General features: G+C 39.8%; 1 protein-coding gene across 3 annotated transcripts in view; it reads left to right on the plus strand.

Annotated features, from left to right (window-relative positions):
- Positions 1 to 21,834: 21,834 nt before the first annotated feature.
- SORD (sorbitol dehydrogenase) overlaps positions 21,835 to 23,713 on the plus strand; it is an 87,737-nt gene continuing 85,858 nt past the window's right edge. For 2 of the 3 annotated variants that reach the window (XM_089652419.1, XM_089652417.1), the window contains exon 1: positions 21,835 to 21,934. The gene's annotated coding sequence lies outside the window, so the exon portion shown is untranslated. Of the gene's footprint in view, positions 21,935 to 22,107; positions 22,273 to 23,713 lie in introns of those variants that run through there. The other variant, XM_089652418.1, reaches the window with a different exon arrangement.

The raw sequence follows: 23,713 nt of genomic DNA on the forward strand, positions 1-23,713 counted from the left end.
TCACCACGTCCTACGCGTTACATCATGCTAACACGTGACTTCCTCAGGGTCACTTTTTGGTGCTCGCTGCAACCCCTAATATAGTTATTTTAGGGATTAGTACTTGGTAGCGCACTTGAGATTTTTTTTGGTTGTATTTACTGGTCTAGAGTGCTTCATTTAGTCCTTAATTGGACCTCTTCCCTTCTTCTTCATGCTCTTCAGTTATTCTTCAGCCTTCACAGGGTGTAGAAGATCATTGTATATTTACAATTCAATATGACTGCTAAACATCCATTCATTGCATTTTACAAGTAAAACTGTTTTGGATTAAACCGATGTGTCTTATTTTAGAGTTAGCCCTGGATATAGGATATAGTACAAACACCTAAAAGGAGAATTGGGAAGAGACCACTGAAGCTGAAGAAACCATAACACTCACTGTGCGGCCACACATAAAAGTCTATATCTACGTCTACCAGATGGGCTTGTGAAAAGATTCTGTACTACATTGCTGGGACATGAGAATTCTTGATTACTCTAATCCACCTACTGATAATTCCCTGCCACCTGCAGTAAACTAGTCTGGTTTTCCAATGTTGATATGGCTTCAGTCACTCCTCAATGATCCTGTACTTTTATTTGGTTTACACAGAATGCGGCTTTGAAATTGTGCTACTTCAGCTGAAGTAGTTCGATTTCAAAGCCGCCAGTCAGTGCGAGGTCAATGCAAGTCACACATGAAATCACCAAAAATAGTGCAGGAACCTTTTTCAAAATCAGTGTAAGTTGGAGTTGCACCAATTTGAAAATTTCCATAGTCACAGAGTGCAACTTGTAATGTGGTTCTGAACTTTCAAATCCCATTACAAATCACACTGGTATGACTGAGGGCTTAAACTGCCTGTGGAGGAGCACTGATTCACAGAATATCATATTGGCTGCACGGACCCAGTTCTAATGGAGGTATGTCAATGTATAAGGCTTTGCTTTGAAACAGAACAAGTTACATGGCATGTGGCATTCATGGGGCCACTCTGTACTGCCCAGCAAACGCATGCGATGCGGCTGCTGCACAGTGGTTCAGCATTTTGGGGGTTAAAGCTGTCATTGAGGAGGTAATATATGACCTCCTCACTGCCTGTTAAACACCCTCTGAAAGGCAATTTACCAGAAATCGCTTTTTAGAGGAACTGCAGTATAGCTGCACATGTGAATAAACCCTTAGTAAATAATCTGGATACAGATTAGTAAATAATCCCAGTGTTTGAAATGTGTTAGCACCAAATTTAAAATAAATCATTGCTTTAAAGCAAAAGCAGCACAGTCCACTAGACATTATTTTCTAGTTTCAATTTCCTTGTTTGAATAAAGTATCTCCACAAAGATCACAGCAGACCAATATTTACAATGATTATGAACAGCTTAGAATTGACTGGTGTAATAAAATTTGATTCACACTACGTGCCACTAAGATGACATGCTCAACCCTACAAGCCAACAGAACAGTATTAATGAAGAATCATTCTGTGATGTGAAGTTGAAATATTAAAGAAGTATAGCCAAAGCACTTTGGGCTATACTTCCTCCTATGGGTCACAGGAGTTACAGTCAGTTCAGGTTCTAAAAAGATCTGGCCAGAAACCTGGACTGGCACCTAGCTCAGCCCCCAGCGATCTGCCAAGAGCCTGAGCCAACTGCCCCCGCCCCCTCCACAGCACAGCACTCCAGTGAGCACAAGAGGGGCATAGCAGAGAGCCAATGACTGGACTGGAGGGGGAGAACTGAGCCATCATGATATTTGATTGTTCAGCTCTCTGTGCCGAGCCAGTGGGGGGCAGATGCAGCATAGGATCGATTCTGCATCCACCTAGGTGATTATTAACCACAGCACCACATGCCTGGAGTTTGCATGTTCTTCCTGTGCCTGCGTGGGTTTCCTCCGGGTACTCTGGTTTCCTCCCACACTCCAAAGACATGCTGGTAGGTTAATTGGCTCCTATCTAAATTGGCCCTAGTATGTGTTTGTATGAATGTGAGTTAGGGACCTTAGATTGTACTCCCCTTGTACAATGTGAATGTACAATATATATGTAAAGCGCTGTGTAAATTGACGGCGCTCTAAAAGTACCTGGAATAAATAAATAAATAAATGTTTTGTTTTTCCCATAGCCCATACTTTTCTTTTAAAACTAAATACTAATATTTATTTTTGGGGACTGTGTCAACCACCTTTTTACTTTTATTTGGGGCTTTTGTGACAAGATTTGTGTCATCAATGTTCCCAGATGTATCCACTAGTCCCAGCCATTGCATGGAGTTCTAACATGATATCTATAATAATCCATAGAGCCTACATTTTAAAGATGTGTCAAATAGAAACGCTCACATTACATTAAAGTGTTTCTCTAGCGAAAACTTTTTTGACCCTTATTCTGGTGGCCATTGGGACAGAAAATAATGGGGAATCCATAATTGTATAGCTGTCACTGGAACAGGAAGGGGCCCCTGTTGCAATGACAACTGTCTAAGAAACCTTTTTACTAACTCTGTAGAGTTTTGTTATGCTTCCTGTCCTGCCTTCAGGAAAAAGGGAAATCTACTAAAGAAAGGCAGAGAAAAAAACTGACAGGGGTTATAAATCTCCCTTACACTATCCAAAACAAAAAAGGTTTGCCTAAAGATTAATTCTGCTGACATTTTCAAGTGTACAGAAGATAAAACCATAATATGATCTATGATATCTATCATACAGTAGCTGGGCTGCCACCACCCTTTGCCTATTAAATTGCTTGAACAATAGTGATTGGTTGGAATAAACTGTTTGGATTATTAATTCCTCCCTTTTTTAATGACTGACCAGGAGGTGTCTGCAGAAGTCACATCTCACAGACATATCATTACTTTTCAATTAAACTGTAATTCAGATCAGGCAACTATCATCTCATGTCTATGGCCATCTATAGCTATGGCCCTAGTAAGAGGTGGAGTGATTTAAATAGGGACACCTGACTGCTGTAGTCCTAGAAAGATAAAGTCAGGGGGTGACAGGTCCTGAAGTATACAACAAAAATCAAAATATCAATTTGAGGGGACATACGCTATAACTAAATTCACTGACAAATGTTCAGATTTAAAGGGATGACAACTTTTTAGATCTATCCATATACATGGTCCTGCTGTCATAAAATGTAATTCATTGTTGAGTAGTTCTTTAGGCAACCATTCAGCCCTGTTTCTCTTGGACAGTACACATTGTGAGAGGATGCCCATGGGAAATTGTTTTTCCCAGAAACTGGGCACCATAGTGCATTGCAATGCCCAACCTCCAACTCAAGGCACACTCACACAGTGCAAGCGCCAATCAAAAGTGGTGCTCCATTTTGCCACACATGCCACTCCAGCTGCACCATTTTGGATTGATGCCTGTGCAGCATGCCTTGAGTTGAAAGTTGTGCAGTGCAATAATGTCACTACGTTGCCGGGCTCCCAGGGATAACACCAAATGTAATCTGTAAATTACAAGCTCCTGACCTAACTCATGGACTTTATGTATTAAATAATCCTGACCCCTGAACTCTGCACATTACCTTATCCTAATCCCTGAACTCTTCACATTACTTAATCCTGAACCTTTAACTTTGTGTGTTACCTAATCCTGACCCTAAAATTTCTTTACTTTAAGTGATACTAAACACACACTATTAAATTGACATTATCCCTTCTCTTTCTGTGTGGATGATAACACTGCAATTATTTTAATATAAAACAAATCTAAGAAACTTTTTTCCTAATCAATATACAACTGTCATATGAGCCAGCTCTTTCCCAGTCTGTCTGCAGGTAAACAGTGGCAGGAGGAGCTTCTAGTCCTCTGCTGCTGGTCACATGTTCAGGAAGAAAAAACAGCCATTGGGATTAAGAGTAAAAGTAATATCAACAAACTGTTTTACATTATCATACAAATAAATATATTTGAAATCAAATTATCTTTATTTTTTGGTAATAACATGGTGTGGGCTGATTTCTGCCAATCATACTGTGTCACACCCCTCCAGCCTATGTCTTAGAGTAACAGGGAGATGAAGCTTCCATCAATCAAGATGTAATATCCCTCCCCCATTGTGTTTAGCTGGTTAGTGGGCATGGGTGAGGAGAGAGGGAGTGGTTTGTAATTTATGACTATGTATACTCCCTCATGTGTGACTCCATAGTCACATGGGCTGCTCAGATGTGATAGGGAGGAATGCTCAGGGTAGAACTACACGAAAAACTGAGCATCTGTCAGGGTGCTAAGCAGAAGAAGAATGCGCAAAGACCTGGCACATTGCCAGTGTCCAACATGGCTGCACTCATCTGCACATGAATGCGCGCAGATGCAATGGAACATCTCTGGGATGTGAATACTGATCCCTGTACTTTAGGCGTTACTTAATTTTGGCTCTTGAACATTGGGCATTACTTACTCCTGACCCCTGAACTATGTGTGCTATTTGATCCTTACCCCTGAAATCTCTGCACTGCCTAATTCTGCCGTCTGAACTCTGGACCACTGAATTCTCTATTTTACTTAATCCTGACCTCTGCACTTTTTATGTTTATTCACTCCTGACCCCTGTATTTTGTACATTACTTAATCCTGACCCTGAACTCTGTACTTTACACTCTTTTGATCAATAGCAGCATAAGCTTTGGTTTTACTTAACCTCCCTAGCGGTCTGATTATGTCAGTATTTCTGAGCTCAAAGCAGTACATTGTTTTTAATGGAAATATGTTGTTTTTTTATTGTAGGCCGGTAATTCTTAGGAATAACTCACTAAAATCTGTCCGAACAAGAGTCTACTAAACATCCCGGGTATGATAAAATTTGAAACACAAAATCATACATTATAATATAATAAATAATCATAAAAAGTAATAATATAATAATAAATTTTATTCAATAATGTAATCAAACCAAAAACACTGAAATTTGAAATAGAGCGCCAAGTTCGCACATCACTGAGCTCAGTCGCAAAATCGTTTTCAGTGTCTGATGATGAATTTCCCCACGAATCATTATCACTCAATTCTGCAAGTGGTTCTAATTTACTATCACTGTTCTCTAGCTGGTCTAAAACTGCTTTTGACATAAAGGGACGTTTCTTGGATGCCATGGACATTTCTCAGTTTCCAGGCAGAAAGAATGGTAAAAATGCAGGCAGGGCACAGGACAAAGCACTAGAGACAAAATGTATGTGAAATGGTTTGATACAGTAATGTAATACTATCAGATTTTAGTGTATTATGTGTAAGTAACATTTTGACATTTTTGAATCTCCAGCTAGTTCCGTCCCCCGTATATACCGACGCTCGCAGGGAATGGAACCCGGAAGACGGATGCCGGCATCGGCTAGAGGAGATAGCTGGGGACGTAGCGGGCGGACAGTGTGGGACCGCGGGACAAGGTAAGTGATCCAGGGATCCCAGAGCAATGCAGCAGTGTAATCCCGAGTGTAGCTTGAGATTACAGCTTCTGGTACTGAAACTTAACCCCGAGCTACACTCGGGAATATCGCCAGGGAGGTTAACCATCCCTTTTTTACACCTATACTGCGTTAGGGCAGCACTGAAAAGCACAGCAATGTCTTCCAGCCACTCTCCTACAGCTTGGTAGCAGCTTGGTTGTTGCCATGGGCTCTCGTAACCACCTAGGTGAACAGCAGCCTCAAGTTCTGTGCACAGGCTCCTAGTTGTTACTCTCTGCCATTTGCAAGCCCCCTCCCCTGAGTACACCCACACTCCCTGCTCATCACTGCTCATTTCATGAGTGGTAGGTGGGTCTACAGTCTGGCCACAGCGCAGGCAAATGGAATCCTCCCAGCCTTGTTGTTAGCAGTGGACTTCCTTATTAACTGTGGCTGCATCCAATTAATGTCTTCTTCTTCAATCTCCCTGCACTCTGTCTCCAGGCAGGGGAGGGAGCAACAATCTACAGGTGGGGGAAAAGGTATTTCGGGCAACTTAAAGGGGCCTTTGGTGGGCGCTACATATGCAACATCAAACCCACCCCCCAAAAATAAACAAAACATGTTTTCAAATAGATTTGATGGTTTTAAAATGCACATGTCAAAGTCATACTATCTCTTCATTGCCAAAAAACATAAATAAAGTATTCATACAGCAGTTTTACAAATAAATCTGATCTTACTACAATCTTTTAATATTGCAAGCAAATTGTAGTGTCTATATTAACCAGTTCCCAGCCGTGCTATAGCCAAAAGACAGCTACATCATGGTCAGCTAGTTATGGGAGGGTGTCCATGGACGTCCTCCGAGGATCACGCCTCCTGCATACCCCCTGAGGTGCGCGCCGGGCTCGATCTGTGATCATTGTGCCCTTTGAACACAGCTGATCTCTTGTCCAGGTAAAGGGTCAATCAGAATGGCCTTTTACTATGTTATCAGCTGTGTCCAATCACAGCTGATCACAGTGTAAATAGGAAATGCAGGTTATCGGCAGTTCTCTCCTCATGATGATAGCGCATGAGGAGAGGAGAGCCGGTAAGCAGCATTTCTCAAAGGGGACATCTACACTGATCATCATGGCACTGATCAATAGCCCCATCAATGCTGGCTATCAGTGCCCATCAGTGCTGGCTATCAGTACCCATCGGTGCTGGCTATCAGTGCCTCCTCAGTGCTGGCTATCAGTGCCCATCAGTGCTGGTTGTCAGTGCCCATCAGTGCCGCCCATTTAATGCCCATCAGTGCCGCCTATCAGTGCCACCTATTAGTGCCCATTAGTACCGCATATCGGTGCGTCCTCATCAGTGCCCATCAGTGCAGCCTATCAGTGCACATCAGTGAAGGAGATAAATCACTTACAAAACTTTATAACAAAACTTTATTAACTTTATAAGAAAAACTTTTTGTTTTTCAACATTTTTGGTATTTTTTTGTTTGTTTAGCAATAAATAAAAGCCCCAGTGGTGATTTAATACCACCAAAAGAAAGCTCTATTTGTCTAAAAAAAGATAAAACTTTAGTTTGGGTACAGAGTTGCATGAGCGCGCAGTTGTCATTCAAAGTGCAATAGCACTGAAGCAGGGGTGGACTGACCATTCGAGCACTCGGGCACTGCCCGAGTGCCTGGGGTCAGTAGAGGGCCCCATGAAATGCCCCTGGTACCTTTTTTATAGGCTTTTTTGAGTGTGGGCAAGGACACAGGAGCACCATGATCCCCTATTGCCCGGGGGCCCCATGAGTTGTCAGTCCGCCCCTGCACTGAAGTGTCCAGTAGGCAAGTGGTTAATTATCTTCATAACTGTATGTAAACAAAATTTCTGATAAAATTTAGAGTTTATAGTGCTTATTCATTCTCTTGTTTCCTATGCATTTCCTACTCCATGCAGTTCCTGGGGAAAGCCAAAACTCATGTGTCTTTTTAGCGATTAGCTACATAGAATAAAAAGACAGAATCTCTCTCATTCCTAGTGATTGGAAAAATAGGATATAGAGTAGTATATGCTATTCCCAGAGACTGGCTACATAGGTTACAAAGTATTATCTATCATTTTAAGGACTAGTTCTATAGACCATGACCCTGTCATTCCCAAACAATAGCTACACAGGATGCAGATGCATCTGTCATTCATAGGGGCCCTCTACACCGGATACAAATACCATACCCGTTATTTAAAAGGACTGGTCACATAGGATACCGAGCATCATCTGTCAATCCCAAAGGCCAGCAATTTAGGATTAGGATATAGAGGAAATATCTCTGTCATTCCCAAGGACCAGCTTCAAGGTATGTTGAAGCAGTATTATCCCCAGCAATCAGCTTTATAGGATACACAAGCAGCATCTACCAATTTCCAGTGGAAAATCTGAACTATGAATAGTACCTGTGAGTTATGTTATAACGTCCCCATGTGAGCAGCAAGTGGTAAGTGCTTAAGGAATTTTCTTTAAATTGTAATTTTTTAATGAAGGTGCTGGAGTTATAAGTCAGCGTTTGGACATCTGTACATAGGAAGTTGGTTGTACATGAGTTGAGGCTGAATACAAAGAATGGGAACACCATGACATATAAGATAGATGAACACTTAGAAAAATACAGTATTATGAGATAAGAGTTTTACAACTTTCTAAATACAAAGTACATTGAAGAGAAAGCATTATAGTTTAGTTCTAAATGACAGTTTGAGATGAAAAAAGGATTTCATTATCAAAACTGGTAAAATTAAAACTAAAAATGCAAATGGAGATACAGCCTATGGAAATCAATGGGAGTTCTTGTGTGATTTTCTTTTAAGTATAATCTGGTTGCAATAGGCAACAACTCCAATTGTATGCCTGTATTCTCCTCTGCAGTTCTAAGGAATGAGCCCCAAAGAAGCTATTGATATTATAAAAAAACAAGTTGCTGCAGATTTCTAATCATAACAGTACTGTAAGCAACACTTCCACTAAAAACAAAGCTGCTACCAAATTGCATTAACCTAAATGACCACTTTTGCAGATGGATAACACATTTTGTTTGGTGGTTTAGTAATTTCATAATACATATTTCCAACCAGCTATTATGTTAACAGAGAAACTAAACAAGAAGAGTATAAACCTGAACCTTTCTATAATTTCTAATGGTGAAAATATTAGTCTCATAAAACAACCTAAACCAATTATAGATTTTTTAATGATTTATAGGCTGGAAGGAGTGCTGATATACAAATATGCTGATCTCCTAATTCAAGCACCCAGGATAATCTTATTCTTTGTGCACTCTCTGCTGTGAGTTAGGTCAAGCCATGTTGTATATATGCTCATACTTGGACACTTTTGAAAATCAATGAGCCTGAGTAAGGAGGTGGGACAGAGGGTGGAATAAGGGGTAGGGATAATAGCAGCACATTTGGGGAGCATGCCAAAGATTGCTTGCGGTATGAAATAGTGCCAATTGTTGAACTGTATAGTAACTGTACTGTGTCCATAAGTTTGTCAAGCCTGCATAAAACTGCTAACTCTATATAAATCCTAAATAATAATAAATAATATTAATTCCCGATGAGGTATCTACATGTCTGTGACCTGTCCTTTTATTCACACACACACACACACACACACAGTTTTAGTCACATTACCATGCTTTCATATTTTTATGTAGTTGATTACATTTAGGCAGGGGTTAATTTTGAGTTCCCCTTTAATTTTTGGACACTTCCCTGTTTTACCATATCCTTTGGTTTGGCCCCACCCCTACTCTATTTAAAGATTGAGAGCAGTCACCCCAAGGTCTTTTTGGGAATGTCGGCAGAGTGAAGAGGTGATGAGTTTTTCCTCCAGCACCTTCATGGAAGCCATAAAGGACCAGTGAATGCCTTTGGCCTATTGGGATTAAAAGCAGCATGCCTCCCTCTGGAAAATATACCAAGTGGAAATAGAACACTCAGTATTTCAAAATATAAATGAGATGGCTTTGTTCTTTGATTGCCATGTGCTTTAGACTGTTGTCTCTGATATTACACTGAAGAATTAACCAAATTATGGATCATTGTAGACTGTTTACTACAAACAAGTAGGTGCCTGGGCTGGAAATAACTGGGCTTTAACCTGCTCCAAACTTCTAACACCTATACTAACTACCCTGTAGAAGGAAGATAAGGTATATAGTTACCTATTCTCAGGGCACTCTGATTCATCATGTGATTTGTCTCCCTGCGGTCAGCCTTGGGGACAGTGGATGCCCCATATTAAACCTATGGGTGACATCACTGCTCAGGCATTCCAACAGCTGTCTCACCTCTCAGCTGAACTCGATCACTGGGGTGATCACGTGACCAAACTGCAGCACTTTGAGAATAGGTAAGTATATGCATCTTCCTTTTACAGGGTAGTTAGTATAGGAGTTAGAAGGTGGGTGGGAGCCATTTTAAGCATTTAGGAGTTAAAAAGTTAGTTCTAGCCCAGAATTCTACTTTAAGTATAGTTTAAGCAAAGCAAATTCTGGCCTAGAAGTTCAGATAGATGAATTCCCAGAGCCCTAACCTGGACCACCAGTAAAACGTAAGCCTTTATATAGAGATGCTCCCGGATGTTAAGGGGTTAATCATCAGGAGGATGAGAGAGACTGTGGCCTATGGCCTCTATTCCTGCATGTGGACAAGAAGTAAGCTAAGGATGCTCAGCCACATGTGCCGGTCACAAGTATGATAAAAAGTAGCATACCTACATACATTCCTATGGATATGCTGTATTATCTAATCTTACATAGCTAGATAGTTCCTGATTAAGTTAAAGGAATTTCATTTCCTCATAACTAATTATGTATCAGTAAAAGGGAAATGATGGATGTTGATGTCACAGAGTACAAAGATTTACAATAAAATACAATAATAATAGGGTAAGTGGGAATTTTTACTAAAAGGACGTGCTTCCTTGTTCCTTGTCCGAGACAGATTTCTTTGTCATCCATTTAGAAGCAATGTGAGACAGTGAACAATTGCTGCTGTAGCATAGAATAAAACAAACACTGTCAATGCAATTATTTACTCAGTAAGGCAAATAAGGCTAGACTCAGAACGTCATTGCTAGTCAAAAGAATATAGGTGTCCGACATCAATAAGTGCTAAACTCATTAAAACAACCTTGTCGTAACCAACCGCACAACTATAGTGTAAAACATCAAATACGAGTGTGTCTAAGTATTCATCTGTTGGAAACAAATTGCAAAGAAGTTATAACACAACCCTGACCGGCTGTTTACTCTATAATAAAAAATAACAAAGACTATTTTTCTTTGTAAATTCAAAGACACCCAATCTTAGATAAACTTCCTGCTAAGTTGCCAGCCTTCAGGACCTCAGTGCTGACCTCCATTAATACAGTACAGTAAGCAGTAGGGTTAAATTAAAATGATATTAAACGCAATTAAAAAAATAACAAACATGTCATACTTACCTGCTCTGTACAATCGTTTTGCACAGAGCAGCCCTGATCTTCTGGAACCCCCCTGCCAGTGATCCTGGACCTTTTCTCCTGCCAAGTGCCCCCAGAGCAAGCAGCATGCTATGGGAGCACTCAAACAGGCTTTCTCCTGAGCCGACACTGTGCGTGTCCATTCACACACAAAGCAGAGGCTCAGCCCCACCCCCTCTCTCTCCTCATTGGCTCACTGGCTGTGACTGTCTCATCCAATGAGGAGGGAGAGTCCTAAGAGAGCAGAGGCTCTCATGCACATTGCTGCATTGTGATGGGGCTCAGGTAAGTATTGGGGGGGTTGTTGCACACAGAAGGTTTTTACCTTCATGTATAGAATGCATGAAGGTAAAAAAACCTTGAGCCTTTACAGTCACTTTAAGTGGAAGGTGACGATGAATAACTGGTATGAAGCGGATTTAGGGGTGCAAACTAACTAAGAAGTGTTGCATTCCTCTTGTAGTGAATTTTAATTATGTTACAATGACAATGTTGAAGCAGGACTCCAGTGAATATTAATATAAAATAAAAATGAACAGCCCATTAAAAGATAAAATACCAAAACCAGATTTTGCTGCAATATTCATTTCAATCCAAAGAGCCCCTTTTTCTGTCACTTTCTGAACATAAACAGGCATGAGAGGTGTCTGAGCTTATTTCTATCACTGAGCATTTGGGATGTGCATGATGGAAAAAATTGTTTAGTTTTAGATTCTTTTGTTAAGTAAAGAATTTTCATCACATTCGTTACGTTAGAACGATTCATTTTCGGAATTCATTTTATATATTCGGATTTGTTTCGTACATTTGTTGTTCCAGAACGATTCATAGTTTCAGACGTTATTTAGGAAGATTGGCTATATTCGTTGTAATGTGTTAATTTGTTATTTTGGGAAGTTACCTATGAATTCTGAGTCATCCCTGCTAGCCCAACCCACAAAGAGAAATGGAATGAGCTGATTGGACGATATAGATGTGCATCCTAAAGTAACAAATAGTACAAAACTAATTTTGAATTTATTCATTTTGTTATGATTCAAAAATTCTGATGAATCCACCTCCATCCAACCCAAACACAAGAAATAGGAATCATCATCCTATTTCACTTTTCTACCTCCCTGTATTTATTGCAATATGTTTCCATTTCATATGTAGTGCATTTTTTATAATAATGAAAAATGGTTATGCAAAAAAGAATTAGCTGATTATTAGAATATTCATGCTGTGCTCACTTGAATAAAAACAAATGGATCCAAATTAATCTGGATCATTCATTATGTCATTAGATTATTTTGGATGCTTCAAACTTTAACAAAAGGCCCAAACGATCACATCATATCATCTGAATGAAATTAATAATACAGATTAATTTGTTGTTTTTGTTATAATTTATTTTGGATTTGTTGAAATTTGTTACTATTGTGATTTGGAGATATGGATATGAGACGAAACGAATGAAACAAATCGCACATGTCTACTGAGCATCCAAATACACTATAACATTTTTTTGCTAATTGTAAACTTTACTAAAACTAAGTGCACATACAGGTAATTTAGAGTTACATTGATTCCTTTCCTGAGGCATATTACAACAGCAGATCTGAGAATTACCCATGACTGAAAATGAGATGCAATTGCCATCTTCCTGACATGCCTGCTATTTGTATCTGTTTGTTGTGCATAACTGTGCAGTCCTCAGATTTCATATCAAAAATGGCAACAACCAGTAGCAGACTCTGGGTTTTTGGGTGGCTACACAAGCTTTTATATGTAAATAACATTCACAAAAAAATGCATATATCTTGAAGGAACACAGAGGGCTGGGCCCGCAGATTCAGAGGGTACACAATGCCACACAGACACATACAGCGGTTCCTTTACAACAATTACGTATACTGAACAGTTATAGTGAACAAGTAGTTCAAAGGTTCACATACTTTTTCCTCCCTGCACTGTGAATGTTTCCATGTTATGTGCAATTAAACCATGGCAACATCTAATGTTTGTGTAGTATTATGTTCAGCAGACTGTGTTCTTCTATTGTTGTGACTTAGATGACGTTCAGAGCACATTTTATGCCCAATTCATGCAAAACTCCACGTAATCCCAAGGGGTTCACATACTTTTTCTTGTATATATATATATATATATATATATACACAGTGAGGATCGAAAGTTTGGGCACCCCAGCTAAAATTTTTTATTATTGTGCATAAAGAAGCCAAGGAAAGATGGAAAAATCTCAAAATTCTCAAAATCAAATTACAGATTAGACATTCTTATAATATGTCAACAAAAGTTAGATTTTATTTCCATCATTTACACTTTAAAAATAACAAAAAACAAAAAAATGGTGTCTGCAAAAGTTTGCGCACCCTGCAGAATTTATAGCATGCACTGCCCCCTTTGCAAAGCTGAGACCTGCGAGTGTCATGCATTGTTCTCAATCATCGTCTGGGAAGACCAGGTGATGTCAAGCTCAAAGGTTTTAAATGCCCAGACTCATCTGACCTTGCCCCAACAATCAGCACCATGGATTCTTCTAAGCAGTTGTCTAGAAAACTGAAACTGAAAATAGTTGACGCTCAAAAAGCTGGAGAAGGCTATAAGAAGATAGCAAAGCGTTTTCAGATGTCAATATCCTCTGTTCGGAATGTAATTAAGAAATGGCAGTCATCAGGAACAGTGGAAGTTAAAGCAAGATCTGGAAGACCAAGAAAAATATCAGACAGAACAGCTCGCAGGATTGTGAGAAAAACAATTCAAAACCCACGTTTGACTGCACGATCCCTCCAGAAAAATCTGGCAGACACTGGAGTTGTGGTATACTATTCCACTATAAAGAGATACTTGTACAAATATGGTCTTCATGGAAGAGTCATCAGAAGAAAACCTCTTCTATGTCCTCACCACAAAAATCATCGTTTGAACTTTGCAAATGAACATATAGACAAGCCTGATGCATTTTGGAAACAAGTTCTGTGGACCGATGAGGTTAAAATTGAACTTTTTGGCCGGAATGAGCAAAAGTACGTTTGGAGAAGAAGGGGCACAGAATTTAATGAAAAGAACCTCTGTCCAACTGTTAAGCATGGGGTTGGATCAATCATGCTTTGGGGTTGTGTTGCAGCCAGTGGCACAGGGAACATCTCACGAGTAGAAGGAAAAATGGAATCAATAAAATTTCAGCAAATTTTGGATGGTAACTTGATGCCATCTGTGAAAAAGCTGAAGTTAAAGAGAGGATGGCTTCTACAAATGGATAATGATCCTAAACACACCTCGAAATCCACTGGGGATTACATCAAGAGACGTAAACTGAAGGTTTTGCCATGGCCTTCACAATCTCCTGACCTCAACATAATTGAAAATCTATGGATAGACCTTAAAAGAGCAGTGCGTGACAGACAGCCCAGAAATCTCAAAGAACTGGAAGACTTTTGTAAGGAAGAATGGGCAAAGATACCTCAAACAACAATTGAAAGACTCTTGGCTGGCTACAAAAAGCGTTTACAAGCTGTGATACTTGCCAAAGGGGGCAGTACAAAATATTAACTCTGCAGGGTGCCCAAACTTTTGCAGACGACATTTTTTGGTTTTCTGTTATTTTGAAAGTGTAAATGATGGAAATAAAATCTAACTTTTGTTGACATATTATAAGAATGTCTAATCTGTAATTTGATGCCTTTTGGAGATTTTTCCATCTTTCCTTGGCTTCTTTATGCACATTAATACAAATTTTTAGCTGGGGTGCCCAAACTTTCGATCCCCACTGTATACAGTATATACACACACACTATATTACCAAAAGCATTGGGACATCCCTCCAAATCCCCTCCAATCACCTCTATGGCCACAGATGTATAAAATCAAGCATCTAGGCATGCAGACTGCTTCTACAAACAGAATGGGTCACTTCTAGTAGCTTAGTGAGTTAAAGCGTGGTACTGTGATAGGTTGCTACCTGTGCAATAAGTGCATCAGTGAAATTTCCTTGCTACTAAATATTTCACCACAGTTTCTGCATGTGAGAAGCCACATTCCAAGCTGGTTGGACAACAGATGGACACTGCATCACGATCATCCTTAGGGTTCCCTGCAGCTAAAGATGTCTCTATTAATAACTATATATTAATAAGGTATATGTGCACAATTCCACCAGGACTCTATCAGGCTTTTTACTGAAAGTGACTGTTTGTACATTGCTGTATGTACTATTATTAATCTTTTCTTGTATAAAGTTTTTATTATTTCCTTACTGGCCTCCATCTATTTACCTACGGTTAATGTTATATGCTGGTTGCAGTAGTTCCTCTGCTTCCAAATAATTTAGATTACTTTAGTATAAAACCCGCACTTCTGCTTAACTGGTTCTCTTCTTTACCCACATAATATCCTATTTAGGGAGGGCCCTTTCTCATAACCCCCCTCCGCAAAAGATTGCTACAGAGATATAAGCAAATATTTTGCAATCAACATTATTTTCAACAGAAAATATATTGAACTAAATGTAGTCAGACACCAGATTCACCTAATTTCCCATGCATAGATATCCCTCCTCCTCAGAAAGGAAGGGACCAACCACTTGTGAAATGGCTAATTATTTTTAATACGTTTATAAACACTATTATCTGTACTAGGCAAGAATGTGTTTATTTTATTAGATTAAAACAAGTCTGCCAAAGGAGATTAGTAAAGAATTCAAGGAAAGATTTAGCTCAGTGATTTGTTTGTAATCCATTAATTAATCATTTGAATTTAACTAATCGGGTATTAAAATGTTAGTATGGCAGCTTTTTGGCTTCTACTTTAGAATTCAGTTTAACGAACTGGGATTTGCATAGGTTGATATATTATGAATTTTATTTACAATTTAAATGTCAACGTATTCGCTTTGTATGTCAAAACATGTGTGCTATTTCTTTTATATGTCATTTATTTAAATTTTCAAGATACAGAGGTTCCTAACTGGGTAATACAGATAAAGATACCCCTCTGGATATAACACTCATAACACAATATTGATTATATATGAAATATGGCAAACATGGGAGGTACAATGTACGTAATGAGGCACGTAAAAAAGAATTTTTAATACGAATGACATACGCGCATACAGTAGACGCCATCATGGGTGAAAATGTCAGTCAACAGTTAATAAGGGGACATTTTCTAATGAAGCTCTGGATAGCAAAAAAAAATTACAAAAATTCTAATCTTTCTTGAGTCAGAGTCAAAAACAGAAAAAAGTTGAACACAAATATTATATATATTATATAGAAAAGTATATTATACAAATACAATACAAATATTGGTACATTAACAGTTTATGATGGTGTTGACCTTTCATGAGTGCTCTCACTGAAGTGCCTATCTTCTACACCACAACTGTGTTTTTAAGGGGGGAGGGGGGTGTCATTGAGACAAGAGTTTGAATATTTCTTCGCTCCCTCTCTTCTCATGTGTCCCATCTGCATTGTTGCCTTTACTTCAATCTGCCTGCAATAATTATATGTCAGATTTCACTAGTCAAAAGGACATCTGAATGTAAGATAAAGTATGATTTCAGCCAGAAGTGCTTGGCATGGACTTTCATGCTAGATTATTTTAATAGCAGCGTCTTGTTGGTAGATTATATCGCTTTCTCAGTGGGGGAGATTTACTAAAACTGGAGCATGCAAAATCTGTTACAGCTCTGCATAGAAACCAATCAGCTTCCAGGTTTTACTGTCAAAGCTTAAATTAATACGCTGAAGTTAGAAGCTGATTGGCTACCACGCACAGCTTTACCAGATTTTTTAGTAAATCAACCCCACTGAGTCTAACACAAAGATCCATTTGACTTCATGACCTAACAGTAGCACATCCACACATCCTTTTCTTGGGCCTAATTTGATTACTTCTAATCTCCAAACTGAAGTGTTCCAGTAAATCTCCCCCATTAAATCTCCTTAGTCTTTAGGCTGGACACCTTTCTTTAAGGTGTTTTGGTTGACCTTACACAGTGGAGTCTTCTGCCCTGTAAACCGCATCTGTAGCCATTCTCCTAGGCATGGGTGAAGAATGAGACGGAATATTGATTTAGCAGATAAAATATCCACCTTAGTTATATTGGCAAAAGGTATCTTTCTCTACTATTAACACCCAGCTGAATTATCACAAATAGTTTGTATCTTGCAAAATAATCTGTTCAAACAGTTCTATTGTTATGAATTCAAAAGCACAGACGTGTCATAATCTAACACAGTGGTTATCCAACCAGTTGCTCTTTTACCTACTTTTGATATGGGTTCCACCAGCCCTTCTAATCACACATGTAAAGTACATCTTGTGATTGTTTGTTATATTGTAACACATTGGATTTGCCATCACTCTATATGGATGGTCATATTTTTAGAGAATGTTGTATGCAGATGCTGTATTTAACCTAAAGCAAACCTGTAAATTTAATGAAGTTGTAAAGGTTGAAATGTAGGTGCTGGCATGTACTGTCACATATTATTCCAAGTGTCCTGGAAGTTCGAACCCTGTGGCTCTCTAATATTCTGACTCAAATTTAACATACATGTAATATTGGGAGCTTGCCCACTCTGTTTTAGTTTCACTGATAGAAGGCTCTGGCAGTTGAGACTTGACTTTCCATGTAGAAGTTGATATATTTTTTAAATATATATAAATACAATAAATATAATAACTCCTCCTTCACCTGATTGTACGCAAAATGATTAAACAAAAGGTATTTACACAAATCTCTTTTATAAACGTTAGGTAGCATATTTAGGATAACTACCTATAGCAGACTTAAATTAGCCTTTATTTCAACTTTGAAGTTTATTATTATTATTTATATTATTATACAGGATTTATATAGCGCCAACAGTTTGCTCAGCGCTTTACAATATAAAGGGAGACAATAGAGCAACAATACAGTTCAATACAAGAGGGTTAGGAGGGCCCTGCTCCTTGGAGCTTACAATCTAAGAGGGAGAAGCTGGTGGTACAAAAGGTAATAATTGTGGGGGATGGACTGGTAGGAGGAATAGAAGACTCGGTTATTAGCTGAAGGCAGGATAGGCTTCCCTGAAGAGATAGGTTTTCAGAGATCGCCTAAAAGTGGGCAAAGTAGGTGATAGTCTGATAGATTGGGGTAGAGAGTTCCAGAGGATGGGGGAGGCTCTGGAGAAGTCCTGGAGACTAGCATGGGAGGAGGAGACAAGGGAGCTAGAGAGCAGGAGGTCATGCGAGGAGCGGAGCGGACGGTTTGGGTGATATTTGGAGACAAAATTGGTGATGTAAATGAGGGAAGAGTTATAAATGGTTTTATATGTTATTGTTTTGAATTTTATTCGTTGGGCAATGGGAAGCCAGTGGAGGGATTGGCAAGTTTAAAGCAGTCTTTCTCAACCTTTTTAACACAGAGGAAACCTTGAAAGAATTTCGAGCTTTTAGGAGACCCTTGCTAATTACTAATCTGCAGAGTACTGTATATTAGCATAAAGTAGCCTGAAATATAAAAATTATTAAAAGAATAAAGAATGTAGAATACTTAGCATATTTGACAACCACCCTATATGACAAAATTGTTTTCAGTAGTGACAATGAAATAAAAAAAACAGTAATTTGCCCAGAAAAGAAATTTCGAAAATTGTATTGTTTTCCTGGTGGTCAGTGACAAAATGCCCACTTACATTAATGTTAGTAGAAAAGAGCCCCTTACTTTGGTGGTCACTGAAGTAACCCCTTACATTAGTGACAAGTGGGGAAGGACCCCTGTAAACTGGCGATCAGTGGAAGAAAGACCACCTGACACAAATGGTCAGTGAGAAAAGGCCCATTACACTGGTGGTCAACGAGACCTGGGTCCCATTACACTCTTCATCAATGAGAGAAGGTCCCCATTACACTAGTGGTCAATGGGAAGAATGCTCCCCTCACATGTAGGCAGGTAGAGGGTCCCTTAAGAATTGTTCCTCCTATTGGTAGGGTAGTGACGCAGGTTACCCCTTTATAAGGTAAAAAATGCAGCCCAAGGCAAAAGCCTTGTTTGCCTCGTGGCAAATACTACCCTGCTGACAACAGGTTATACAGTTCTTGGTGGATGCAGATATATTTATTGGTCAGGCAGAAAATGAAAAGTGCAATTGTTACTTAACAATAACATTTCTCTTACACAAACGTGAAGTTCCTTGGTTTTCGCCGTCTCAGTAATGTGCTGATTTTGATATTACAAGAAACCATGAGGTCACCTGGTCTGCTGGAACTGGCATTGCCTGTAGAGGATATTTAAAAAGCAAAGATGCACAATTTACTGATGCCAATAGCAATATTGTAATGTGAATAGAAATAGTACATGGTCAAATATACTGCTGGTCTCTCCCAGGTATATGGGACCTGACATAGAGACCTTAAGCCATGTCTGCCAATGGGCAAGATCTCCATGAACAGGTGTTATAAGAAGGTCAAGGAGCAGACGAACGTTGGCTGCAAGGAAGACAATGCTGGACTCCATGGACAAGTAAGTATGGTTTTTATTATTATTGTACATAGACAATTATTAAAAAGTTGCAATGTAATTTTTTCTACTTTTTTTCTCCGATGGCCCCTTATATTTCTTGGGTTCAATATAAAATAAAATACTAGTAAAATATTTTTGTTATTAGTCTTATTAACCACTTAAAGTGGCTCTAAAGCCTTAGGGCCAATTCACACCATAAAAATGCAGTCTGGATGCATTTCTGCATGCACATTTTTTACATGTTTATTATGCATTTTTGACGTGGTTTGATGCATTTCTGATGCATTCCATATGCTTTTATTTTTCCTCCTTTTTGGGTCATTTGGGGTCCAGTGCATTTTGTATGCATTTCAGTGCGTTCCAGTGCATTTTTGATGCATTTTACCATGTTCCAGTACAGTTTTGTGCAGGAAAAATGCAGCATGTTCTATTTTTTTTTTTCTGGAACCAGAACACACAAAAACTGCAAGCACTGGTGTGAACCATGCCATTGACAACCATGTACCCTACTTTGTGTTTGTTTTGGATGCAGAAAAAAACGCACTGGAACGCATGTAGTGTGAACCAACCCTTAAGGTTTTTCACCTTAATGCATTCTATACATTAACTACTTGCCCTCTGGAAAATTTACCCCTCTTCATGACCAAGCCATTTTTTGCCGTTCTGCACTGCGCTATTTCAACTGGTAATTGGTCATGCAATGCTGCACCAAAACAAAATTTATGTCCTTTTTTCACACAAGTAGAGCTTTCTTTTGGTGGTATTTGATTATCTCTGCAGGTCTGAAGAAGGAGCCTATTGAGCATGCTCCAAAATGCATTACCGCCCCCTTCACCTGCTACATCTGATTCTGCTCTCCAAGCTTCATTTTTGATGCACAGGCACATCCTGGACTCTACTTCCTGATCCTATAGGCATAGTTTGCTGCTGGACGGCTGGATGTCCCACCTAGATCTAATTACCACACGATGAGTCTTTTTAACCGTTTATCTTGTAAGTGCAAATTTTCCATTGTCTACTAATAAATTGTTAATACTGAACTTAGAGGTGCCTTCCTCTCTTTTTCTTGTTACTGCATTAGAGCCTTGCTTCCACTCTAAGAAGAGCTGCCTCAGTGTTACTGCTTCCATCCATCCATCCAATATCCATCTGGCACCTTTATCTTACAGCTACATAGGTTGGGCTCCAACAAGCGCGCCCTATATAATATACATACACTGATGATCAGTTCCCTGATGATCAGTGCCCAGCAGTCCTGCCCACCTGTGCCCATCAGTGCCACCCACCTGTGCCCAGCAGTGCCCCCATCAGTGACACCTACCTGTGCCCATCAGTGACACCCATCAGTGCTGCCCATCAGTGCTGCCCAGCAGTGCCACCTATCAGTTCAGCATAATCAGTGCCAGCTCATCAGTGCTGCCTATCAATGCCGCCTATCAGTGCCCCCTATCAGTGCCCATCAGTGCTGCCTATCCATGCCACCTCATCAGTGCCCATCAGTGCTGCTTCTCATTGCCCATCAGTGCTGCCTATCAGTGCAGCCTCATCAACGCACATCAACGAAGGATAAAAATTACCTGTTTGCAAAATTTTAAAATAGAAACAAAGAAAAACGTTTTTTTTCAAATGTGTTGCTATCTTTTTGTTTATAGTGCAAAAAATAAAATGCACAGTGGCCAATAAATACCACCAAAAGAAAGCTCTATCTGTGTGAAAAAAATGATAAAATTTTCATATTTCATATGGGTACAGTGTTGCATGTCCATGCAATTGTCATTCAAAGTGCAACAGCGCTGAAAGCTGGAAATTGTCCTAGGCAGGAAGGGAGTAGGTAGGCAAGTGGTTAATCAAAGACATGTAGCAGAACACATTTTGGCCACAATTTATGAAGAAATTAACTTTTTTTTGGTAGGATATGTTTTATAGCAAAAAAACATTGTTTTTTTCAAAATTTTCAGTCTTCTTTTTGTTTATATCGCAAAAAAAAACCCGACGGTAATCAAATATCACCAAAAAAAAGCTCTATTTGTGTGAAAAAAAGGAAATTTGAATTGGGGTGTAGCGTTGCATGACTGCACAATTACTGGTTAAATTAGGTATAGCAGAAAATGGCGTGGTCATGAAGGGGGAGTAAAACCTTGCGGAGCTCAAGTAGTTAATATACCATACGTATGTTTATTTAAATACCTCTGCTGAGCTAAACACTTTGGATATCACACTGAGAAAATGAAACGATACTAGTAAAACATTTTGTTAAAGTTCTGAGTGGCGCTTCCACTGTGCTGTGTATTTCTAGCTGACAACAGTAGGGGGCAGTAGAATTAGCAGGAGGTGCTGCACAGAGGACTGTATCGAACTGAAAACACAACGACTGAATAAAGTTTGTTAACACACACAGAAAAAAAAAAAAAAAATCTGGGAAGCAGCCAGAGCGTCGTGTAGACGGTAACCAGGAAGTGGAGGGAGTCTCCGTGTGAGGAGTAAGTGGACGTGGAGTGTATGCTGTGCAGAGTGCACGTAGTGTGTGCTGTGGGTGGGGGAGGGATGGAGGAACATGATATCTGCAGCAATGACTCTCAGGATGAGTCTGTGCCAACAACGGATCACGAACTGTGTGTGGGTTGTAGACGATGTTTTAACTCTGCAATCATGGGGAGTCATTTACAATGGAAGGAATGTCATTATCTATTCATTTTCTGAATGCAATTAAATGGTAACAATCCAGTTGCTAACGGCAACCCTTCATACAAACCTGAATGAGGCATGTACTGTCATGCCATAGAAAGTTCTTCCCCATTGTCTAGCCACACCTGTGCAGGTATGATGATGTGTGCTCGCTTTTGCTTGTCGCACTTATGATTTTTTTCTTGCATTGTAAGACTTGCGCTGCACCAAATCGCATGCTACTTTGTTACCGTGCATTTTGCATTGCAAACGTGTGAAAGTGCGCACATTAGAAAGGTGTGTGGGGGGTGGCGTAAAGAATTAGTGTAACTGCAAAAGGATACGCTTTTTTGGGGGGGGGGGGCATTGTGGAAATGTGTGCTATTTTGTACACGTTTCTGCAACGCGCAAATGTGAATCTAGCTTGAAGTGGTCCTTCATCCATGTTCACAATGTTCTCTCACCTGCTTTCTCCCCCCATCCTCCTACACAATTGCAAAATGTTCTCTTTAACTCCTTCCTGACGGCCGTACGCATATATGGGCAGGTGAGCCTTAACACCGAGAGGCTTCATATATGCCTACCCAAAGAAACCCAGAACTGTGCTGATAGTGCTTACCGTGCACAGTTAATGGCGGCTAACGGAAAGCTTCCAATCTCTGCTTGCAATCATGAGCTTTCCAATCATGTGACCATTGTAACAGCCAATCACAGCGGTTACATGATCAGAAGTCCCAGCATTTGAAACCCCTTAAAGGGGTTAACCAGTTGCTGGCCAGAGGCCATGTATATAGCATTGGCAGCAAGCAGTTATACTAGGATCATGGCTGCAGCTGCGTTCAGTTTCCAGTAAAACTGAGTGAGCGGCTTTACAGCCTCCTGATCACTTTTACAGTGCTCAGAATGTCTATTCTCCCCGCCATTCCCTGGCTTTCCCATTCCACCATAACGGTTGGGAACACTGTAATCAGTTGGGTTGGCTGCGCACACAGAAGCGATAGAAGAACATCTATTCCCCCATCTCCTCTGTCACTAATGAAGCCAGAAGTGACCAGGATTTCATCACTTCTAGGTTCATTGTTGTCTTTCCTAGTCTGATGCAGCAAGGGAAGCATCTGATCAAACAAAGTGGGGTAACTCCTTCCTGACGGCCGTACGCATATATGGGCAGGTGAGCCTTAACACCGAGAGGCTTCATATATGCCTACCCAAAGAAACCCAGAACTGTGCTGATAGTGCTTACCGTGCACAATTAACGGCGGCTAGCGGATAGCTTCCAATATCTAAATGCAATCATGAGCTTTCCAAACATGTGACCATTGTAACAGCCAATCACAGCAGTTACATGATCAGAAGTCCCAGCATCTGAAACCCCTTAAAGGGGTTAACCAGCTGCTGGCCAGAGGCCATGTATATAGCATTGGCAGCAAGCGGTTATACTAGGATCATGGCTGCAGCTGCGTTAAGTTTCCAATAAAACAGAGTGAGCGGCTTTACAGCCTCCTGATCACTTTTACAGTGCTCAGAATGTCTATTCTCCCCACCATTCCCTGGCTGTCCCATTCCATCATACCGGTTGGGAACACTGTAATCAG

The sequence above is a fragment of the Staurois parvus genome, unplaced genomic scaffold (assembly GCF_062004578.1).
Source record: "Staurois parvus isolate SC_StPar_1 unplaced genomic scaffold, SC_StPar_1.0 ptg000682l, whole genome shotgun sequence".
NCBI lineage: Eukaryota > Metazoa > Chordata > Amphibia > Anura > Ranidae > Staurois > Staurois parvus.